This window comes from Mesocricetus auratus, unplaced genomic scaffold (genome assembly GCF_017639785.1).
Source record: "Mesocricetus auratus isolate SY011 unplaced genomic scaffold, BCM_Maur_2.0 Super-Scaffold_100045, whole genome shotgun sequence".
Classification (NCBI taxonomy): Eukaryota; Metazoa; Chordata; class Mammalia; order Rodentia; family Cricetidae; genus Mesocricetus; species Mesocricetus auratus.
The window spans coordinates 1,140,151-1,154,199 of NW_024429222.1; the positions used below are offsets into that span (position 1 = coordinate 1,140,151).

Consider the following 14,049-nt stretch of genomic DNA (forward strand, 5'->3'; position numbering starts at 1 on the left):
AAGAATTTGATCTGCTGGCAGGCATTCCATTCGGAATGAAACCACAATGCCAAAGTGTCATTTATTCTTCTTCCAGTGTACTAAGTGGAGCCCTGGTGAATTAGAGAGCTAATACAACTTCAACATTCCTATTTATGCTCAGGTAAAGTGTATTCATCAGATAATGCTTCAGTGAACATTAATCAGAGAGAGAAGCCCAGCAATCCACATTCCACACATGGACTGGGCTTAATACAACCCACAACGGCAAACATTTTCCATTACTGAGGACCTGGGAAGAGCTCTTGTTGCAGTCCACATTTGAGAGCGAGGGACATTCAGACACACTGCAGACAGTCAAAGAACTGCTACCAAGATACAAGTAAACCAACAGATACCACTGGATAATAAGTTCAGTGAAAATGAGATAGAATACAAATGAAGGAATACTATTAGATGAATTATAGCCAGGTGTGAAGGCTCATGTTATAATCCCAGCACCTAAAAAGCTGAGGCAGCAGGATAGGTACAAGTCCAAGGCCAGCCTAAACCAATGTGAAATACTACTTCAACAAAACTTTAAAGAATCCTAAAACTATTAAACAGAATTTCAGAGAGCAATTTAAAATTTTTTCTTCTTTAATAATGCTTAATGAGTGGTTGGACAGACGGCTCAGTGGTGGAAGTTCACAACTGTCACTCAAGTGCCAGAGATCTGGCACCCCATGTGGCCTCTTCGTGTACTCTATACACATGGTAGACATAAAAACACATAGGCAAACACTCATGAATATAAAATAAAAATAAGGGCAATGGAGAAATGCCTCAGTGGTTAAGAGTGCTTGCTGCTCTTCCAAAGCACCCGAGGTTAGTTTCCAGTATCCATTCTGGATTGCTCTCAACTCCCCTAAGTCCAAAATCAGGGGATCTGACACCTCTTCTGGCTTCCACAGGCACCACACACACACAAATAAAAATACATTTAAATAGAATAATTGTAAAAAAAAAAAACACTTACACGTTGGGTTACAGCTCGGTGATGGAGTACTTGTCTGGGATGCATGAGGCCCTGAGTCTATTCCAGCATTAAACAACAACAACAACACATAAAACAAAAGGAAGGAAGGAAGCCAAGTGTATAACCCACACTGGAAATATCAGCCCTCAGAGATGGCTGAGGCAGGAGGATCCTTAATTCAAGGACACCCTGAGATACATGACAAGATCCATACCAAACCATGCCTTAAACCTTTTTTTTTTTTTTTTTTGGTTTTTTGAGACAGGGTTTCTCTGTGGCTTTGGAGGCTGTCCTGGAACTAGCTCTTGTAGACCAGGCTGGTCTCGACCTCACATAAATCTGCCTGCCTCTGCCTCCCGTGTGCTGGGATTAAAGGCATGCACCAACACCACCTGGCTGCCTTAAACTCTTGAAAAGAAAAAAGAAAAGAACTAACACTAGAAGAAGAGAAGCATAGTTTCCATGAGAGAAAATTCAGAAATTGAGTATTATTTTCTGTCTGTTATTCATTACAACATACTCTTCATATCATGCAGCATACATGATTTGGTTGTGAGCTTAGCCTTTAAAGGCTGAACCATCTTGCTCCAGCCCAGCATACATGATTTATAAAGTGCATTTTACATATCTTATAGCTAGCTTTGTGGTTCCCTAAAGACTTTGTTTCATGTCATGTGGTAATTATATTTTTGTCCAACCGGTCCCATATTTTATTATTACTCAACAGTCACAAAGTCTATCAGAAGAACTACATATACTTCTGTAAGTATACATGCTTTTACTATTGAAACAAGCACAGTAAAAATGGCATGACTATTTGGTTCTACCTACCCCATATACTTCTGACACAGCTGGCAATGTGCAGGACACTAGGTATGTTTCCTCATTTGGTTCCTTATCCTTCAAGGTAAACACTGTTAAGTTTCCTGCTTTATTTATTTATTTCTGGTTGTTTTCGATAGGGTTTCTGTGTAGCCCTAGCTGTCTTGGAACTCGCTTTTGTAGAACACACTGGGCTGGAACTCACAGAGGTCTGCCTGCTTCTGCCTCCTGAGTGCTGGGATTAAAGGAGTGTGTAATCACCAGCCAGCTATCACTCCCACTTTATAGGATGAAGTGCTTGACAACTTAGGCTAAACAATTTGTTCAAGAATATATTATGAACCCTCTTCTGACCTCATTGGGGACCAGGCATGCATGTGGTGTACTTACACATACACTCCAACACAGACACATAAATAAATATTTTAAAAGACACACTGTAATTGGACATTTTAAGTAGAAAGCCAAGGTGTGCCTATGGGGAAAGATACTTAACATCTTTAGTTGGCTTCACAATGTGAACAAAATAATTAATTTCAAAGACGTATTCTATATGTAAGGATTAAATAAGTAAATGCACATAAAATGCTTACAATAGGGTCATGCTTTTCTAAATGCCCAAATCATAATGGCTATTATTATTTAGTCCTGACTGTATTTGTCTTGGTCACTGTTCTATTGTGAAGAGATGCCATGGCCAAGGCAATTCTTATAGGAGAAAGCACTTAACTGGGGGATTGCTTACAGTTTCAGAGGCATAGTCTTTTATCATCATGGTGGGGAGCCTGGTGGCACGCAGGCAACATGGCGCTGGAGCAGTAGCTGAGGGGACCTTGGAGGATCTCATGGCAGGCAAGGGTGCCCGAGGCAGAGGGACAAACATGCCAGGCAGACAGCTTAGTGAGAAGTTTTATTAGAAAGGGGAGGGAAGGGAAGGAAAGAGAAAAGAGGTAAAGAGAGGCTGACACAGAGATAGAGTGAGGGCAGAAGAGAAGAGGGAGACAATAAGAGTCCTGTCTGTCCCAGGGAACAGCGGGAAAGAGAGCGGGGAAGAAAAAGTCGGCTGAGATCTTTCCTTTAAAAGGGTCCTTTGCACCTCGGTGCAGACTAATCATGGAACCCTGGGCTGACTACGCTACTGCCTGAATGCATTCTGTCAGGGGATGGGCCAGGCCAGCATAATGCCTGAATCCTTACATTTAATACCATGAACACAAGTCAGGGAGAGCAAGAGGGAGAAAGAGAGACTGGAAGACTGGGCCTGGCATAGGCTTTTGAAATCTCAAAGCTCACCCCCAGGGACAAGCCTACTCCAATAAGGGCATACCTCCTAATCCTTCTTAAATTGAGCAACTCCCTGGTGAATAAGAATTCATATATATGAGCTAATGGGGCCATTGTTTTTCAAACCACCAAATTATTTATGGGAAAGACTAAAAAGATATTAATAAATTAAATGCTTTGGTAGACTTTTACTTGCTAGATAACTTATTATAATAATGCCACAATATTAGCTGTTACGTCTTTGATTATTAGCAGGTTACAATCCATATAACCACAGAGGTTAAGTACAGAGTAAGGGATTATGGGGAGGAATGGATTTCACAAGGAAGGGGAACCAGAGTAGTTATAGATGGGTAGGGGTTATGGGGAGACTACAGCAGAAGGATCAAACAGGAAAGGGGGAAGTGAGGAGGAGGTAAGGAAGGTAATATGGGGAAGGGCAACTAAAGTTAAGGAAACCAAATATATCAGCAACTTCTTAAAATATATAGATACGTGGCTGGGAGTTGGTGTATGTCTTTAATCCCAGCACTTGGGAGGCAGAGGCAAGCGGATCTCTGAGTTCAAGGCCAGCCTGGTCTACAGAGTGAGTGTCAGGATAGGTTTCAAAGCCACACAGAGAAACCCTGTCTAGAAAAATACATACATACATACATACATGAAAGGAATCTAAATGGAATCACCAAATAATGGGTGAGACAAAGCCCTAACTAGACATCTCTCACCACTAATGAAACCTCCAGTTCCTGGTATATGTTGTATCTAATCTAGTTGTTGGCCAAAGGGCTCCAGGGACAACACTAGACAAACCACGGTATTGCCAAGGCTATTGGTTGCTCTCCAAAAACTGATGGTAAGACCCTATTGCTGAAGATGACACCCATAGAACTCAGTGAACATGGAGAAGTCAAGCTCGTGCCTACCTAGAGCTTTTACCCCTACTTACCTGTTTATGATATTAGAAAGTACTCTGCATGCTATCAGAGAAAAAAGGTAAACAACAACCTAGCTACAAATCCTCTGCTCTACAATGGTAACCTGTCCGCAAGATACACCCGTGTTGTAGTAGCACAACACTGTGAGGAACTAGTCAATATCTGATTAGATTTAAGACCTATTCCATGAGATGGAACCCATGCCCAACACTGCTTGAATGAACAAGAACCTGAAACTAGATAGGCCAGGAACCTCAGGGAAATCTAACTACTGCTCTGTTTAAGGAATATAGCAATAAAATAACTCCTAATAGTAGACTGTTACATTCATACATCAATGCTTTCCTTGCTCAGCCGTCATCACAGAAGCTTCTTCCTGCCATAAATGGAAACAAATGCAGGGATCCAAAATGGAACAAAGTACAGAGAGTGAGAGACCTTGGAACACTCAGTCCTAAATTGGATGTTGCCATCAAATCCCTCCCCTTAGGGCTCAGGGACCAGTCAAAAGAGGATGCAGAAAAATTCTAAGCACTAGAGGGCTGAAGGACACCAAGGAAACAAGGCCTTCAAAACACATGGGAACTCACAGAGGCCCCATGCGTCTGCCCTGCATGTGCCTGAGCTACATGGAGCCTGAGTGCTGAGAGCCGAGGGGTTTTTTGAGCTTTTTATTTGGCTCTTTTTCTCCTAGTAGTTTGTTTCCTTCATCTTATTCTAGTCTGTTTTGTTGTTGCTGTTGTTTATTCGTTTGTTCATTTGTTTTGTTTTGTTTTTTTTTTTGAGACAGGGTTTCTTTGTATTGCTTTGGAACCTGTCCTGGAACTCGCTCTGTAGACCAGGCTGAGATCCACCTGTCTCTGCCTCCCAAGCACTAGGATTAAAGGCGTGCACCACCAACACCTGGCTTGGTCTGTTTACTTTTATTTATCTTATTTTAATACTATTTTTAGATGCCTGTTTGTAGTCTAATGAGAGAGGGGGCGTGGTTTTGGGTGTGTAAAGGGTCAGAGAAGATCTGGGAGAAGTTGGGGGAAGGGAAACCATAATCAGAGTATTTTCAATAAAAAACACTGCCACAACAGAATAACATCTCTGTAGAATTTCTCACTAAAATGTTTAGTAAAAAGCATCGGAAGGTAGCAGGAAAGTCATAGAGTACTTGTAATGAAGTATTCTCTATAACTCGGTTTTCCTGGTGTCCCATCTTTATCAAAGAACAAAGAGAGCTGTAGGACTCTTCATCTCTGCTGATCAAGATCACAGAATTGGAGTAATTTCAAATAGAATGTATTTCACAGTGAATCAGATGGTCACCTCATGATATTATGAGGCCAGAGAAGCTTGATTTGTATAAAAAAGAATAACAGTAATCAAAAAGATCTTCATTACTTTTAATATCTGCCTAAGGAGGACTAACATAGCCAAACTTTCTATGCTTTTCATATATTTCTGAGGAATCCTTTCTGGATGTCTAACTCAGTGTGGTGATGCACACCTGTGATCCCGTATGAAGGAAGAAAAGCAGGAGCATCTTTGCAACATGAAGGCCAGACTAGGCGACAGTGAGACCCTATCTCAAAATACCACACCACACCACACTACACCATACCATACCACACCCCAAACCAAAACCACACAAATCTTAACCCAACCAAAACTAACAACAACAAAAAACAATGCTTGGACTTGTGCAAATATGCAGAAACTCTATCATGAATTTACTTTGTTATCTGTTAAATCTGCAGGTGAAAGACATCTCTGTTAGGAATAGATGGGGCAGTTGAAAATGTAGTATGTTAGTCCTATTTAGGTGCCATCTGCAGTCCAAGTATGACCATTCATTCAACAGATACTCACTGAGTCTTCATTTGGTGCTATGATCTGCTCTAGTCACCTGAGAAGTGATACAGAACAGAATAACCAAAAACCTCTGCCTTCATCAAGTTTATGGTCTAGTATGCAATGACACAGTGAAGGCAATGAAAACATGACACTTTAGTAGGTGATAGGATTTTTGGGAAAAAAAGTATGCAGAACACAGGCCAAAGAGAGTACTCAAAAGAAGATGCTGAATACAGTAGCAATCACTGAAATTTAAGACAATCTCAATAAAATACTAGGGAGATAAAGAGCATTTGGAGAAGTAACTGAAAGTGCGAGCAACTCATAGAGCGTGCGTGCCTGTGTGCGTGCGTGCGTGTGTGTGCGTGCGTGCGTGCGTGCGTGCGTGTGTGTGTGTGTGTGTGTGTGTGTGTGTGTGTGTGTGTTGGGGCAGGGTATAGCTCAGTTGACAGTGTTTGCCTGAGGCTCTACCTTCAATCTCAAGTCCAGGCAGGGGTATGGGGAAAAGAAGGGCAGTGTAAATGGAGAGGGATTGAGCACAGCAAGTTAGGGACAAATATGGCCAGTTCAACCATGAGGTGGAAAAAAATAAAACAGAAGATTACAGAGGCAATAGAGACCTAGGAGATGATATATATGAACTTATACTATAAAAGTTCTCTAAATGATATGGAGTCCCTAGAAAATTTTGAGAAGAGTGCCATGACTCTTAAATGGACTGAGTAGTTCATGAAAAACAGCCATAGAAGGCAGTAGGAGTGAGTACCTGTTACTGGGATAAATAAGAGGAGAAAGATGGAGCCTTGTGCTGGGATGGGTACCGTGGAGGCAGTGAGAAGTGACCAGGCTGTATAGACTTTAAATGCTGAACGAGCAGAATTTCCTAGCAGTTTTAGTATTAGGTTTATATAAAGAGGTAGCTAACATGACTTCAGTGTTCTGTCACAGAAACGAGAAATACAGAGCTGCTGTTAATGAGATGGGAATGTTAGGCCACGCAGGTTTAGAAGGAAAGATCAAGGATGGAATTTGAGAAACAGAGTATGGCTCACAAGCAGATATGTATAAGGTTTGTGAACCTGTACAATCTGGAGATTTTTTTTTCAGTTCCTTATCCAGGCATGGAATTACTAATATGTAGATGATGTTTGAAGTATGCGACTGTCAAGTATGTAAAAGAAAGGAATAAAGAGAGTCTGTATGCCTAGGCCAGAAATGCTGTTACATTTTAAAATATCTGAGCTGCTAATTAGCATATTAAAGTTTAAGTTTCTGAATACAGAGTAAATGGAGTGGTACCTTATGACAATACTAATCTGCTTCTCAAGCTACAAGGCCAAACTGATAATACATGCTTGTATGGGTTTACATACATCCATTGCCTCAAATATATTTACTGTAAATTCAAACTCCCAAATCAAAGAGTATCAAGAGAAATAAATGAAAGGTCCACATGATGGCCAAGGCTCTACATTCTGACACTGCACTTGTGTTTTGAAGGCAGGAGTTAAGCAGATGGCAAGCTGATTCCTTTTGTTGGATAAGCTGATATAAGAGGGTTTACAGGCAAATGATAGCCAGTTCTGCGATGCATGCCACGAGACTTGAAGTCGGACTTGATTTTCTTGAGAAATCTTATTTTATCTTATTGAAGTAAATGAACAGAATAAAATCAGATTATAACATACAATGCTTTGGTGTTTTAAATAATTTGAATTCATGAGTCTACTTAGAAAGCTATAATAGACTTGAATCCAAATTGTCAGTGGTTATGAGTCAGGTTCCTTATATTGACATAATAATGGAACTTTAAATAAAAAAGAGATTATGAAAAGTGAGCAGCCTGTAAGGAGAAACAGCAATTCATACAGGAAGTCACAGAAATAGTAAATTCACTTAGGGAAAACTCCATCTCAATAATAAGTTGATGATGATAATATGAGATATACATATCAAATCATAATGAAATAGTCTATTTTTACCTACCAAATTGGCAACAATTCAACAGAGGTAACAGCAATAGCAAAGGTGAGAACTTGAACTCACATGAGCTTTGCTGCAGGGCAACATGGCAGCATCTGCCTACTTGTAAATGCTCAGACTTGTTTACTAATTTCCAAAAGATAACTCATTAACAAACAATGCCTTAGTTAGGGTTTCTATTGCTGGATTAATGTGGGAACACCAGACCTTGAGCAGAGACCCACTTCCCCTTCTGCCTGGGAGTAGGCAGCTGTAAGACAATGTTTACTAAAAACATGTTTACTAAAAACAATACAATGCCTGGGGGCATTAAGTTCCTGGAAAAGGCCTGCCCACAGAAGCCACCCTGACCTCGACCTTGTCCAAAGACTAACCACCTCTTCTGCCACGCCCAGATCAGTTTCTGGGGTCAGAGCAGAACCAGCCAGGGTAGAGGAGAGAGCAGAAGCTTCTCTGGTGGGAGCCTTTCTTAGGAAGTTTTCTTGAACCTTTTTGGAGCCTGTTTAAAGTTTTCTGTACATCGTTGAACGAGTCTCTGTGTTGTCAGATTAAAGCACCAGGAGGAGGGAGGGAAGGCTCTATTTTGCTTACACTTCTAGGGAACAGCCCATCACTGAGGGCAGTACCACATGACAGGAACCTAGAGGCAGTTACTGATGCAGAGGCCATGGAGGGGTGTGGCTTACTGACTTACTCCCCATGGCTTGCTCAGCCTGCTTTCTTATAAACTCCAGGACCACCAAGTCCAGGATATCACCACCTACCATGGGCTGGGCCATCCCCAATTACTAATGAAGAAAATGCCTTACTGACTTGCCTACAGCCCCATTTTATGGAAGTATTTTCTCAGTTGAGGTTCCTCCCTCTCAAATGACCCTACCTTGTTTCAAGTTGGTATAAAAGCTATCCAGTACAAACAGTTTTTTACGATATTTTCACTCCTGCTCCCAGCAGGATTGAATTCAGCACTCTCACATTTGGAAAGCCATCTGCCACTGAACCATTCCCAAGCCCAAGGTGGTGTTTTGAATAAAAATGGCCACCATAGGCCCATAGAGAGTGGCACTTTTAGGAGGTGTAGCCTTATTGGAGTAGGTGGTGATTTTTTTAGAAGAGGTGCGTTACTAGGGGTGGGCTGTGAGGTCTCAGATGATGTTCAAACAAGGCCCAGTGTGGCATTTACTTCCTGGCCTGCGGGTCTAGATGTAAAACTCTCAGCCCCTCTCTCCATCACCATGCCTGCCTGTACTCTGTCATGCTTCCTGCTATGACAATAATGAACTAAACCTCTGAACTCTAAGTAGCCCCAATTAAATGTTTTCCTTCATAAGAATTGCATGGTTATGGTGCCTGTACACAGCAACATAAACATTAACTAAAACACCCATCGATAAATTACTTACTTAATTCAAAAATCAAAATTCCTATGAATTCTTTCATCATGAAATTCACGTGGTATATTTTGCTGCTTGTATAAAAATTCCCTACAATTTTTAAGAACTCATTTCAATGCCAAATCATTATTATTTAAGGAAATCTAATACTACTTTGATAGTTAAGCCTTTCCTAACAAAAGAATTTTGAGCAAGGAGGGGGACTGTGAGAAAAGTAACAGCAAGTGAACCAGTAACTAAAGTATTTCCATTTTTGAAAAAAAAATGAGTTTAAGACTGACTTTCATTACAATACACTCAGAACCATTCCTGGAGGTTTTCTGAAAAAAAAAATGAGTTTAAGACTGACTTTCATTACAATACACTCAGAACCGTTCCTGGAGGTTTTCTGAAAAAAAAAAATGAGTTTAAGACTGACTTTCATTACGATACACTCAGAACCGTTCCTGGTGGTTTTCTACGATTTGGCAAACTAGACAAGCTACACTAGAAAACTGCTATTTTGTCAATGCCGTGCTTTTGCTCCAAATGCACATGCAAGAACCAAGCAAGTTAGAACCATAAAAAAACTTAACCAGGTTGTGGCTACTACAAATAATACTGCTGTGAATGCCCCTCAACCAAAGAAAGAAAGAAAATGTGGTACATTTACACATTGGAGTACTACTCACTGGAAAAAAATAAAAACAATGACATCTTGAAATTTGCAGACGAATGGATGGAACTAGAAGAAACTATCCTGAGTGAGGTAATCCAGACACAAAAAGAAAAACATGGTATGTACTCACTCATAAGTGGATATTAGACATAGAGCAAAAAGGATAACCAGTCTATAAATCCACAACACCAGAGAAGCTGGGAAACAAGGAAGAGCATAAGAGAGACATACATGGGACCCCTCCTCCTAGAGAAGAGGAAAGGGACAAGGTCCCCTGAATAAATTGGGAGCATGGGGGGAGGAGGGACAGAGGTAGGAGAAAGAGGAGGGGAGAAGGGGATGGGAGAGGGGAACACGAGGGATCAGGAAGGTTGAGTTGGGGAAAGAACAGACAAGGAGAACAAGAAAGAGATACTTTTTTATAGGGGGAGCAATTGTGGGTTTAATGAGAAATCTGGCACTAGAGAAATGTCCAGGGATTCACAAGGATGACCCCAACTAAGACTCCAAGCAATAGTGGAGAGGCTACCTTAAATGCCCTTCCCCTATGAGATTGATGACTACATTGAATGCTACCATAGAGCATTCACCCAGTAGCTGATGGAAACAGAGAGTCACAGCTAAGCAATTAACCGAATTCCTGGAATCCAGTTGTAGAGAGGGAGGAGTGATGAGCAAAGGGTTCAAGACCATGCTGGGAAAACCCACAGAAACAGCTGAACTGAGCAAGTGGGAGCTCATGGACCCCAGTATGACAGCTGGGGAGCCAGTATTGGACGGAACTAGGCAGCCTGCATGTGGATGTCAGTTAGGAGGCCTGGCCAGTCTATGGGGCCTCTGGCAGTAGAATAAGTATTTATCCCTAGTGTAAGAATGGGCTTTAGGAGCCCATTCCACATAAAGGAATGCTCTCTCAGCCTAGACACATGGGGGAGGGCCTAGGTCCTGTCCCAAATGATGTGAGAGACTTTGGTAATTCCCCATGGAAGGCTTCACCCTCCCTGAGGTGGGGTGGGATGGGGGTGGGGTAGGGTGGGTGGGATGGGGGTTTAGTGGGGGAATTGGGAGGACAAGAGGGAGAAGGAACTGGAATTGGTATATAAAATAAGATTGTTTTTAATTTAAATAAAAATTAATTAAAAATAAACTTTACCAGACAGGAATCTTTTTTCTTTATTTTAAATTGGTCAGATGCAGAGCATACTTGCTTGGGCGCTGCACTTTACTTAACATTGCAAATCATACGCTAACAATGATATGTACTATTATGATTCAGTCAACAAACAACTAACATATAGTTATGACATCTTATTTCCTGACTCAAATAAAATTTAAGTGTTTCATCACAGAATACTTTTTTTTTGGTAAACATTATTGTTCCTTTTGTGTGTGTTGCATGCGCCATGGCAAACATGGGAAGTCAGAGGGGAGTTTCCAGGAGTCAGTTCTCTTCCTCTCCCATCTGGGTCCTAGGGATTTAACTCAAGTCATCAGGCTTGGCTGCAAGTGCCTTTAATTACTGTGCTTTTTTTACCAGCCATGGAACACTCTTTTTGGTTTTTTAGATAGTCTGTATAGCCCAGGCTAGCTAGGAATTTGTGATTTTCCTGACTTGGCTCTGAGTGCTAGGGTTATAAACAAACACTAGCATACCTGGCTATAGAATATTTTTAAAAGAAGACATTTACTGTTAGCAGTCACCAGGCCTGACTTAATAGTTTACAATGTAATTGAAAATTTGGATTGTGAGTCTTTGACTGCCCCAAAATGATGGAGTGGGAGAATAAACACCTTTAGTCATTTATTTTGCCTATCTCAATTGTACTTCAGGTTACTAAAGAGATGATGGCAGCAGTTCTTTTTACTAACAGACAATTCCAGCTAATACTTGTAGAGGGGTGAATGACATAGTTGCCACTTCAACTAAAACAATGACTTTGACAACAACTACCATACTTGCTGGAACTATGACAGGATTATAATGATCTGTGACCAGTAAATTGAAAAGACTATTTAATTTTAACATTACAACATAAAAAAGACTTACACATTTTCTTAATGACCTAAAACACAAGACTATGGTCAAGACTCTAAATCTAACTACTGAAACAGAGTAATCCAGAAATACCACGAGGACAGATATCTTAGGGTTTCTATTGCTGTGAAGAGATACCAGAACCATGGCAACTCTTACAAAGAAAAGCAAATTTAATTGAGTGGCTTACAGTTCAGAGGTTTAGTCCATTATCATGGTGAGACATGGCAGCATGCAGGCAGACATGGTGTTGTTGAGGTAGCTGAGAGTTGTACATCTTGTGTAGGCAGCAGAAAGTGAACTAAGATACTGAGCATACATAAGACCTCAAAGCTTACCTCCCGAGTGGCATACTTCCTCCAACAAGGGCATACCTACTACAATGAAGTCAACACCTCCTAATAGTGCCATGCCCCGGGCCATTTTCTTTCAAACCACCACAACAAGCTCAGAAAAAGAGATGTGCAGTAGAACATTATTTTAAGGTGTGTGACTTTTGTTTATGCTGCATTTATGTGACTTGGTGAAGCTGTGATCCTTTGCTTGTCTAAAAGACCTGACGGTCTAATAAAGAGCTGAATGGCCAACAGTGAGGCAGGAACAAGGATAGGCAGGGCTGGCAGACAGAAGAGAATAAATAGAAGGGAAAATGAGAAGAAGCAGTAAGAGAACAAGGAGAGGAGGACATCAGAGGTCAGCGACCCAGCCAGCATGGATTAAGAAGGAAAGGAAGATTTATAGAGGAGAAGGATAAAAGCGCAGAGGAAAAAGGTAGATGGGTTAATTTAAGATAAGTAAATCTGGCTAGAAACAAGCCAAGCTAAGGCCAGACATTCATAACTAAGAATAAGCCTCCATGTGTGATTCATTTGGAAGCTGGGTAGAGGGTCCCCCAAAACAGAAAAAAAAAATCTTACTACAGAGATATACCTGCAAACTGGAAGCATTTCTTTGCATGGTATTCTGTTTAGCTCCAGATTGGATAAAAATTTTAAAAAATTAGGAGTGTATAGGGATATTCCAAATTATGTCTACATATTTTCTATTAAAATATTATTATCAAACATTTGAACTCCAGGCTCTAGTGACCTATTTTAGCCTCTTTGGTTACTAGCATGCATATGGTACATGACACACATGCAGGCAAAAATATTATACACACTAAGTAAAAACAAATAAACCTTTAAAAACTCATATCCTTATCATTTAGAAGTACATATTGAAGTATTCACAAGTGAAATGATAATTTGTGATTTTCTTTAAAGTTTTCAGGGGTGAAGGGACATGTAGGTAGTATACATATAAAATTTACCTATCTATATATATGCATATATATACATGCACATATATATTCTTTATAGCGATAATCGAGGCTATATAGGGAAAAACAATATATTTATTTATCAGGGAGAGAGTCGCACATACCAGGAGTTAGAAGCGTGGCTGGCTTTCAGGAGAAAAAGAGGGAGGCCCCTTTTCCTTTCACTACCTTTTATCTCTACCTTAACCCCGCCCTGTTGGGCGGGTAGCTTTGTGGGGTTCACTCCTACAATTCTTAAAGCTAGGTAATGGGTAAATGTATACATATTACAGTATTTTGTTTAAAATCTCCCACAACAAAGGATTTCAGGCCTGAAGAAGTATCCCAGTGGTAAAATAGACCCGGCAGCAAGTGTCCCACAGTCAACAGCAGTTCTTTTTTTTTTTTTTTTTTTTTTTTTTTTGGTTTTATGAGACAGGGTTTCTCTGTATTGTTTTGGAGGCTGTTGGTACAGCCTGGCCTCGAACTCACAGAGTTCTGCCTGCCTCTGCTTCCTGAGTGCTGGGATTAAAGGCATGCGCCACTACCCCTGGCCAACAGCAGTTCTTAAATGCCCCCTTTCAGTATACAAGCTAAAGGGTTTTTCAATCACTATTTTATGGTATTTATTAGTAAAAAGTTTAAATGTAAAGGGAAAGAAATATTTAGCAACATATATCCAAATTATTAAAAATTCCTAAACAGTGGAGAATAGTTAGCATGCAACAAAAGCGGTATGAAATAAGGTCCTATTTACCAGACAAAACACTTCCTCTTATTTCCAGTATATTAACCT

General features: G+C 40.5%; 1 protein-coding gene across 3 annotated transcripts in view; it reads right to left on the bottom strand.

Moving 5' to 3' along the window:
- Itfg1 (integrin alpha FG-GAP repeat containing 1) overlaps positions 1 to 14,049 on the bottom strand; it is a 128,869-nt gene that overhangs the window by 84,295 nt on the left and 30,525 nt on the right. The gene's annotated exons all lie outside the window — the stretch shown is intronic.